The sequence below is a fragment of the Ascaphus truei genome, chromosome 2 (genome assembly GCF_040206685.1).
Source record: "Ascaphus truei isolate aAscTru1 chromosome 2, aAscTru1.hap1, whole genome shotgun sequence".
Taxonomy (NCBI): domain Eukaryota; kingdom Metazoa; phylum Chordata; class Amphibia; order Anura; family Ascaphidae; genus Ascaphus; species Ascaphus truei.
The window spans coordinates 177,378,856-177,389,728 of record NC_134484.1 but is presented as its reverse complement, the minus strand read 5'-3'; positions in this window follow the sequence as shown (position 1 = coordinate 177,389,728).

The following is a 10,873-nucleotide window of genomic DNA, read 5'->3' as shown; positions in this document are numbered from 1 at the left end:
GTATATCGTTTAATAAAGGGGGGGGGGGGGGTTCATGTGATTTTGATTACGTCAGGCAGGGGGGGCCCGAGAAATTAAAAGGATGAAAAGGGGGGCTCGGCATAAAAAGTTTGCTCACCCCTGCGAGTCTATCTGACCTTGCATAGCGAGGCCTGCCCTTTCCTGCATGGGTAGTCAGGTGACTACTGCTCCATGCCACTCTCGCTTCCCCCTTGTCCTCCTGCTCTGATTCCCCTCCCCCCCTGCTCCGGTCCCCCCTTCCCGTTCCGATTCCCCCCCTGCTCCGGGTCCCCCCTTCCCGTTCCGATTCCCCCCCCCTCCTCCGATTCCCCCTTGTTGCGAGTGTCTGAGTTTGTGTCTGAGTGTGTGTCTGTGTGTGTGTGAGATCAGGGGGGGAGGGAATGAATGTGAGGAGGACGGATTCAGGGAGTGGGTTTGAGTCAGAGGGGCATAATTGATGGAGGGGGAGAGTGAGGAGACAGGGGGTGTAATAGAGGAAGAGAGGGGTGAGGGGAGAGAGTGAATGAAGAAGAGAGAGGGTAAGAAAGAGATGGGGCTACACCTTGGGACTATCTGCATTAGAGTGGGGTGTGTGGTGTGTGGTGTGTGTGGTGTGGGGTGTGTGTGTGTCTGAGTCTGAGTGAGAGAGAAAGAGTCTGAGTGAGAGAGAGAGAGTCTGAGTTAGCGAGGGATTCTGAAGGGGAGGGAGTCTGAGGGGGGGAGTCTGAGAGAGTCTGAGGGGGAGAGAGTCTGAGGGGGAGAGAGTCTGAGGGGGAGAGAGTCTGAGGGGGAGAGAGAGAGTCTGAGGGGGAGAGAGAGAGTCTGAGGGGGAGAGAGAGAGTCTGAGGGGGAGAGAGAGAGTCTGAGGGGGAGAGTGAGAGTCTGAGAGGGAAAGTGAGAGTCTGAGAGTGAGAGTGAGAGGGAGAGTGAGAGTCTGAGAGGGAGAGTGAGAGTCTGAGACGGAGAAGGAGAGTCTGAGAGGGAGAGGGAGAGTGAGAGTCTGAGAGGGAGAGGGACAGTCTGAGAGGGAGAGGGAGAGTCTGAGAGGGAGAGTCTGAGAGGGAGAGGGAGAGTCTGAGAGATAGAGTCTGAGAGGGAGAGTGGGAGAGGGAGAGTCGGAGAGGGAGAGTCTGAGAGGGAGAGGGAGAGGGAGAGTCTGAGAGGGAGAGGGAGAGTCTGAGAGGGAGAGGGAGAGTCTGAGAGGGAGAGTCTGAGAGGGGGAGAGTTTGAGAGGGGGAGAGTCTGAGAGGGGGAGAGTCTGAGAGAGGGAGGGTGTGTGTTTGTGTCTGTCTGTCTGTGAATGAATACAGACACCAACCCACAGTCAGTCAGTCACCCACCCAAGTGTCAGTCACACACGAGTCAGTCAGTCAAAGTGTCAGTCACCCCCCCCCCACAACCACTCTCTCTCTCTGTCTAGTTAACATTATGCCCCCCCCTGAAAACATTTCTGCGGACGCCCATGCCTGTACCCATTGGAGAAGATCTTCTCTAGATGGTATCATAGATTTCTCAAGGGCAAGCTTGATTTCCCTTTCGTCATAGCCCCTATCACGGAAGCGGTCTGCCATTTCTCTAGTGCTGACTCTACTTCCATGGGATCGCTGGTGATTCTGCGTACCCATAGCATTTGGAAATACAGTAACCCCTTCATGAGTTGCTGTGGTTTATCTAAAACCATAGGGGTGTATAGATGTCATGGCCGCGTCAACTACCAGTCAAATTTTATCAAATGCCTCTCTGGATAATGTGGTAATTCGTTGCCACTCTATTGAGTATTGGTCACACTGTGTTTATGCCTAGGGGGATTATGTAAGGTTGTCCGCATGCATATATGTATATATAGAAACCTTGTTGGCATCACTCAGGGTAAGAGATGGTAATGACTCCTCCACTACACACAATATGAGCAGTGACTAATTCTCACACTACACGCTACACAAGTAAGCTGACTAGAAACAAACCTGCTATCAATATGATGCTAGTTCAGCTAAGGTTGCGTGTAATGAGGCTAGTGGTCCGTAGCACCACAATATAGTATCAGTCTAGTCTTAGGTACTTTGGCACTTTAATACTGACACCACACACTATACATAATGACCTAATTTGAATCACTTTTGCTATCAATATGATGCTACTACATTAAGGCTGCATGTAATGAGGTTAGAGGTCCGTAAGACCATACTTTAAAGCAGCAGTTCAAGCAATATGTGTGTTTAAAAAAAAAAAATCAGTTCTGTACTATGACAAAATACTTGTAGCATTAACAAAAAAAAAAAAGAATGTTTTAAATACATTTTTAATGTTTCTAATGTAAGAAGCATTTCCAAAGTGACAGCCCCTTCCCCTTCTGATAGGCTGTGGCTCTTGAGCGCCGCCCTCTCTCTAGCAGTGACCCAATTGTATCTAGTAACTGCCCAGTCAGTCATATTCCAGGAACTACATTGCCCAAAATGCTGTATAAGAACTGAATTAAATAACCCTGAGCAAGCAATCTATTACAGTCGATTACAGGGGAACGGATCGATCTGTAGCTTAGCTAATCACTTGTCAGTGCGCAGATTGTATTGATGCACATATTGAATGGGGGAAAAAATATTTTTTTTTTAAACGGCAGCTGGAACTGCAGCTTTAAATACCTTTGCCACAGACTATACAAACTCCTGTCTATCTCACTTGGCAAAAAAGCTTCAGCAGCAAGAAAGCTACAAACAATCGAGGCAGCCTGATACTAAGAAGATGCTATGTAAAAACCTACCTGTCTTGATTCCAGCAGCACTGTGCAGGATCAGACGCTCATTTTAGAAGTCACTCATTGGCTACATAGTTGCAAGCTTGATTCTAACAATATGGTATGTAACAACCTATCTGTCATGCTTCCTTCCATACTGAGCAGGATCAAACATTTATTTTAGACAAAGTTAGTGATGTTGGCTACACAGTTGCAAAGACCAGTGACAAAGAGGTATGGGGAAGGGTATGTCAATATAACTACTGCTATACAGTAGCCATACTCCCCGTATACCAATGAACAATCATTGTATGTGTTCACACCACTGAAACCTTTGCTCTAAACTGACAATAGACACCTTCTGTATTTTTACGTGTAGAGACTGTTCTAATCAGCATTTCTTTGCTGTTTACTGTCAGCACTATTTGCTTTAAGTGTACAGTACCTAAATAAGGGGGTAACTCCAGTGCTAATTTAAGAGACCAACAAGGTTTCTATATATACATATACTGTATGCATGCAACCTTACATAATCCCCCCAGGCATAAACACAGTGTGACCAGCACTCAATAGAGTGGCAACGAATTACCATATTATCCAGAGAGGCATTTAACCCCTCCAGGACAATTTTCTTGATAAAAATTACCAGACTAATTAAGTGGCATCTAGCCTTTGAGGTTAAACTCTTTTTAATATTTAGTTTAATAATTTGTCATTATATTCACCACCTTATTTTACTTTAAATGTTAATTAAAAGTTTAATTTTATCATCTAGACATTTACCATAATCGCTATATATATGTAGCAGAGTACCCTCCCTTGCCTCCTCCCTGGCAATAGTCCTGTCGCTTGGGAGAGTTGTGGCAGCCATCTTGCGGTTGGCGCTGCATGTATTGTAGGACGGTGTGTGTTGCGGTGGCCATCTTGTGGATGGCGCCGCCGGAAAAGGAAGTCTTCTGCAGGACTGGAGGTGGCGTGGCAGTCTTGACGGAGCCGACGATGGGAGAGGTAGTGTCCAGGGAGCAAGTAAGCCCCCTGGACTAGGCCAGACTCATTCCCCATAGGCCCCAGCTAGCATCCCCTACACTGTAGCGGAGTGTTGTAGGGCTTGCCATAGTTCAGGTGTTCCCCATTAGCATTAGGTTTTGCTTCCACGCAGTAAGGGATTCTGGGAAATGACATACAAATGAGCACAGTGTCACCTTTTGCCTTAAAGCCATTTTTACATGGAACCCTTAAGCTAATAATATATATATATATATATATATATTTATATATATATTAGTGTAGTATGTGCTTTGTAATCTGAGATATAGCTTATTATCGCAGTTTTTTAGCTGAAATTTTTACAGCCTGTAAAAACATATCTTACATTTTTAAACAAATTATATATATAAAGTTATATAATATTATAACTATAAATGTTATAGAAAGTTTTGCATGACTGACTGCACTCACTTTGTTGCTAAGTGGCACTGCACCTTTAACCCACAGGCGGCAAAAAAAGCATTGTGTAGCAGGCTGGTCTGGCAGCAAAAGGGTTAAGGTTTACAACAAGACAATTAGTTGAAGTACAATAAGGCTCATCATTTCCTTAGAATGCTTGGGGATACCATGCAGGTCATTTACAATGATTCTCTATCTATGGAAATGGGTTATCTGAGCTGTACATAGAACAGTTTCAGTCACCTTAGTGTATTACAGGATTCCTGGTCACTATCAGATAATTGAGGGGTGATTATTAAATGGAAGCCCAGCTCCTGCAATGACTCATTGCCATGAGATAAATGTGACACCTCAAAAGCCTTTAAAAGCACAACACAAAAGTCGCTCTCATGGGTAGAGGTGTTAATGAATAAACCAATACAAACATTGCTTAAGATTGAAGGCACGTAACTGTCCTCTATTCACCTCCACTATCTCTGCCATTTCCTTGATCCTATCAAATGGGGTCTCCTAATCTTTCCACTCCTAATATGTTACCACAAAAGGTTTTTCAAAATACCCCCGGAACATCCAAAAACTGATGGCACATTTTATTATTTTTCTCCTTCTCCTTAGAAATACCTATTACTTCTGAGATTAACCGGCATGACTGTTTGTTTCTACTAAAAAAAATTAACTAAACAATGCAGAAAGTGTAAAAAAAATGCTAACAAATCTATCTGTTTTAGCAATGAACATGCGCAATGGTTACCTTGCAGCTAACCTGCAGCTACTGTAAAAGTATATCATCTTATGCTTCTCCGTAAATGCGTACTTACTATAGCAGTAATAAAGCACGGGAATAGTATAAACAGGAAACATAACGGTATTGTTTTCACTATCCATGTAGTTGCAATTATGGCAAGCGGAAACTCATTTCATTTGGCGTACATCCAACTGTAATTAAATGCGCTTTCTATTTTAACTTTAGATTTTGTACTAGTGCTTTAACCCTTCCTCAGCTATGTAAATTGTAGTCTTTAATCTGTAAATTTGGTCGTACTAACGCAGTTTCATCCCAGGCACTATAAATAAGTCGCCACCAGTCTAGAAGGTGAAAAGGAAATCCTCATCGCCTGTCCCTCACAAAAGTAGGTTGTGTTACTGTCCTGACTCCTTTGCATGGGCACACACTTGGACACACACTTGGACACACACTTGGCATTAAAGAAAAATATCTAGGTCTGATCATTTTCCACATTTACTGTCAAACCACCCCATGACATGCATCATTCCTTGGTGCTTTTGTTGCAAAACGAAGATGTTGTTAAGGGTATGTAACCCCTCTAAATAAGACATATGTTCCTAAGATTCTAATTCTTCCGTACACAGAAAGGACTGTTTGTGGTAAGCCACAGTGGAGCCCATCCTCCTGGCCTTTTAAAACTTTCACACTTGTTTGATTAAACCTCTCCCTGTCCTGTCAACTCTGCTACACCCCTTCAAGACTTACTGCTACTTCCTTCCTCATCCCCTTTATCACATTCCTGTGTCCTTAGATCTATTTCACTGTTTAGCTGCTTTGCACTCCTTTGAGTTGGGTGCAGAAAGCACTGAAGCAGATCAGTGTAAACAGGAACGGTAATGGTAGAGATACAGGTACAGCAAGTCCAGGTTTCGAAATGGTCTGTTGGAGCCATGAAATACTGTTTACTTCTATTTTTCATAGGGGCAGAGCAAATTAAAAGGCAGAAATACACTCTAAACAACTTATCACTTCAATGTATTTAGTATATGTAGCCCCTTTTCCCTATAACTAAGGGAACTACGCGGCAACTACTTGAGCTGCTGCACCTGTTTGCTCACAGGAGGTCTAAGCCGTCGCCTCTGGGAGCCTGGGGTGAGCTCTTTCTCCTTGCGTGCAGCGCCTCCACCTATGAGGGATCCCAGCGTTGGCGGGATAACCCCTCACAGGAACCAATACACAGTGAAGAATAAGACACCGCACAAAGTATATAACTAAACTTTATTGTACACACATAGGGAGCTATGCACTAAGCTCCGCGTTTTTGCTGCCGCTTGTAAAGTTTTTGCTCGGCCGTTAAAAAGTGAACCCAAAGGCGCGATTCACTAACATGTTCAGCGCGTTTTGGTCAGGCTGAGCAAAAATATGCCAGATCGCGCGAGCTGCTTTCCCCCCCCCCCCTGCTATCATGCTTAAACTTGTAAAGCGCGATACAAAAAACCGCAGCCTGTAAGAACTACATTCATTCATTCAATTTTTTACTTACCTTTAGATGACTGCACCCTCCGTATCCCGAGGACACCGCATGCTCTCGAACCAATCCACGAACAGGAAACAGGTAAACAAAAAAAAATCCAAAGTCTTTTTCTTCTTTCTTTTTCTTCTTCTGTAATTTGTAATCCAATTTCGTCACTTTCTTCGGTCTTCTGGGGTCTTCATCTGAATCTTCTTCTTCATCTGTATCTTCTGTAGAACGGGGTGCACTGTGGGGCCTGCGGACACCCGTCGGGACCACCGGGGACCCCGTCGGCCTGTGGTATTAATCCTGTGTGTAAAAAAATAAATCATGTTTTTATGTGGGGGCACAGGGGGTGGGTGGGTTGTGTATTGGTGTTTATTAAATATGGTAGTGTTTATTGGGGACCTAAGAAGTGGGTAGTGGGGCTGTTGTGTGTGTTGTTTTTATTGTGGGTAGCTGGGGTGGGTGAAGGGGGTATTATCCCCAAGGACGGGTTGTTAGGCCTACCGGGTGGGTAGTGGGGGAGGGTGGGTTAACCCCTTAATTACTATAGCGGTTACTAACTGCTAAGGTGATTAAGGGGTTAGGGAACATTAGATTGTCTTTTTTTTATTCTTCTGTATTGCTTGTAGCAACGGACATGGACGGGATGAGGATGAGGACGGCCTTCATCGTGGCAGCCTGGCAGGGGTGAGTGCAAGATTTACTTTATTTATGCGGCTTAATGTATTTTAAATGTGCAAATGCACTATTATCCATATGTGGATAATAGTAATTTTTCCCATTACTGTACGTATGTCTTAGGGGGCAGGGGCGGCTACATTTATTTAAAAGTATTGTTTCTTTTTTGGGGGCACACCATTGGTACCGCAGACCAGTGGGGACTCCCACCGGGACCACCCGAGGGCCCCGGAGTGCCGCCTGTTGTATGGATGGTGTGCCTGAAAAAAGGTAAACACAGAATGTTTTCTATATCCAGCTTCTTTTGCGACTGCCTTTACCTGGTGCGTTTTTTCTGGCATGCTTTTAAAGCACGATTGACTTATCCCTGTTTAGTGAATCCCGCTGACTGTCAAAAAACAGCGCATTTGCTGATTTTTGCTTGATCGGACGGATTTTTTTCACAGGCCAGGGAAAATGCCTTTTAAGGCTGATAAAGCGCTGTTCTCACTGCTTAGTGAATCGCGCAGCAGCCTGTATCGGCCTTAAAAGCCACTTTGCGTTCTTAAAAGAAGTTATCACAGCTTCGTGCATAGCCCCTTAAATAACACATATAACATATACCAACTGTACCCACAGTATAACCCCAGTACTGAGGGTGCTGGGGCACCAATACTCCTGGTGTCCTGTCCCAGCAAGTCCCACCCAAATGTGCGGTAGCGCTAACCCCTGTGGATGTAGGTGCATTTTGGGTACCTGCCTGGGTACTCCAGTACCCAGGTGCTGCTTGGCGCGATGGGTTGGAGCAGGTCCCACGCAGCGGGGCCTCCAACACAAACCCCCTCTCTCCTAAGGGTCGAGATCCTCCTCTCAGTGCGAGCTCCAGCCGGAGGGTCTCACAGAATGTCTCTGGGTCCTGTGGCCTGGTCCCAGGCCGCTGTGTGCCTCGTGGCCGTCCGGTCACCAGTGCAGTACTAATCAGAGTCCCTATCTAGGGTCTTCCCTGCAACACTGACTTGGCTCAGGGCCTAACTGGGGCCTATGGGCAAGGTCTCGGCCTAGCCCAGGAAGCTACTGCTCCCTGGACACTACCTGTCTCCTCGGTGCCTCCGTCAGAACTGACTCGCACGCTCCCTGCATGTGGAGGATATTGTGTCTCTCCCTCCTTCGCGCATCCCATTGGTTGGGGCAAACCCACGTGGGCAGTCCCTCCCTGTAGTCCCGCAGTGGCCTGTGCAGATCTAACCTAAGATGGCCGCCACACTCCATACTCTGCACATGCGCCCTCGCTGCTATGCGCATGTGCGAGTCACAAAATGGCCTACCCCACCTCCCGATGGTGCGGAACTCCGTGGAACCATTAAACAGCTCCCGGCACCAGAGGCAGGGTAGGGGACTTGGCTACATCCTCTCCCTGGTGGAGACCTCAACGTTCCTGCTTGAGAACACATATACAACTTTTATATAATGAAAAATACAGTTCATCATAAAACTTAACTTTGTACAATAGATCTGAACTAAATTAAACAATTCAGTGAGCATGGTCATAACAGAGGCAAACCTGCTCCGCGACAGCTGCTGAGACTCATAGTGAGGTGCCCCTAACGAATCATAAGCCAGTCTCGTTGGAGGGCGTCTCACTCTTTGACTCCGACGAGTCTCTTCTCCGACGTCTTCTTGGGTGGAGTGGCTACCATCAGCTTGAGGCCCTGGCCCTCATAATGTGTGAATATTGAGCTACATAGTCTCTAGTAGGAACGAAACTCTGACTCCTTGGGTCGAGTGTTCGGCTTGTTGAAGCCACTGGGGAGGGTACATGGAGGCCAGGCCCATTACCCTCTACTTCTTCGGTGGTGCCCACCAGTCTCCATTTGTGGTGGCAGAGGTTCCTTCCAAAGGATCCTGATTTATTTTCCGTTACAGCATTTGGGATTTCGCTGGGCTCCACCTGTTCACTTGCTGACACTATTGAGGATGTTCAGATTCACTTTCCCCCACTTGAGGAATAGGTAGCAAGTGATTCCGATGCCAGACCTTTACCCTTCCTTCTGAATCTTGGATGTGATATATGGATCCATGTGTACCTGGTAGTATCCAGACCTCCGGTCCAGCATGCTGAACCGCTGACTGCCTGATAAGGCGCTGAGGATGTCTTCAATCCACAGCACGGTATATTGGTCCGGTACCATGCGGTGGTTCAGGGTGCGGTAGTCAACGCATAGTCGCACGGATCTGTTCTTCTTCCGCACTACCATAATAGAGGAGGTATAGGGGCTGCGGGACTCTGCTATGATACCCGCTGTCTCCATCTCCTTCAGGACATCCCTCACCTCCTCCACGTCTCTGGGAGCTATGCGTCTGGAATGCTCCCGGAATGGAGTGGCATCATTCAATCGGATCGCCTGTTGAGCACTCTTGCTACAGCCCACATTCATCTCACTGGTGGAGAACACCTCCATGTGTTCTGCCAGTTTGTCGCTTAGCTATTTCTTCCACTCCGCTGGTAAGGATGATTCCCCGAAGTCAAACTGCAATCCAGGAGGAGTTTCTCGCACGGTAGCCACGTTCACATGAATCAGGGATTCTATTTGAGTGACCGGGTATATCCAACCCAGTGCTTGACGATGTCAAACCTTATAGGGTGGGGTGACATATTCGTTATGGTCACCTTGAACCGGAGAGGAAGTGCAGACTTCCACTCTTTCATTTCTGTCACAACCTTGAACCCTCTCTTAGCGTCCTCTTCAGGCGTGGTCTCTAATGAAAAGTGCCAGTCAGTCTCATCGCGGCCCGGGTAGTTGGTACAGCGGCCATGTGCTTCACTCCTCCTGGTGGAATCTCTGTCAACCCGTTCTCAAGGTTGAAAAAATGTCCAAATCCTTCTTGGACAGAGATCCTATAGCACTCCTCTTTGAATACGGGCTGAATCCGCAAAGATGATAGAGGTAGTTCACCAGCTTCTTGCAGATAGGCCCAGATCAGGGCTCTCGCCACATTCGCGTTGGTCCCCAATATGATGGGGTAATTTGGGTGTTCACGGGGCTCGGGACATATCAATGGCTTCCACTTCCATGGTGTGGGTTTTGTTGGTATTAAACTGTTGTATATCCAACCTCACTTGAATCACACCATCTATTGGATAGTCTTCGCTACTAAGGCCCCACAATTTCATCTTTTCTATGGACTGCATAGGCAGATGCTTGAGGTGCAGATCGTAAAATGGCCTGTAGATGATGGTCACTTGAGACCCGGTATCCAGCAAGGCGGAGGAGTTGATGCCATCCACTAGTACTCATATTATAGCTGCAGGTCCCACTCGATGGTAGGCGTCCTATTGGGGCTCCTCGTTGGGGCTAGGTGCAGGTGCACTGTCCGAGGATGTGGACAGCTGTTATGCTGATTGAACGGTGAAGGCCATGGCTCCTGGGGTGGAGGTGTCTGACTTCGGCCAATCCTGTACGAAGTGACCTTCTTTATGGCAGTTAAAGCAACGGTTGCTTCGGATCGCAGTGAAAACAGGGTTAGAAGCCGAGCTCCGAGGCGTCGAGGGGGTCGATCGTGAGGAACCCTGGGGAGTATTTTCCTCACGATTCTCCTTCGCACTAGACTTCTTGGAGGGAGTTGCTTTACTTCCCCTTCGGATGATTCCTGGGTCGTCTTGGGAGTCTAAAACTGCAGGATGACATCTTGATCTTGAATCTGATTCATTAGGTCCTCAAAGTTAGGAGGATTCTTTGTAGAGACTGTGCAGCAGATCCTGGCTATGAGGGTGTGTGTAAGCGATGCTCCCCGC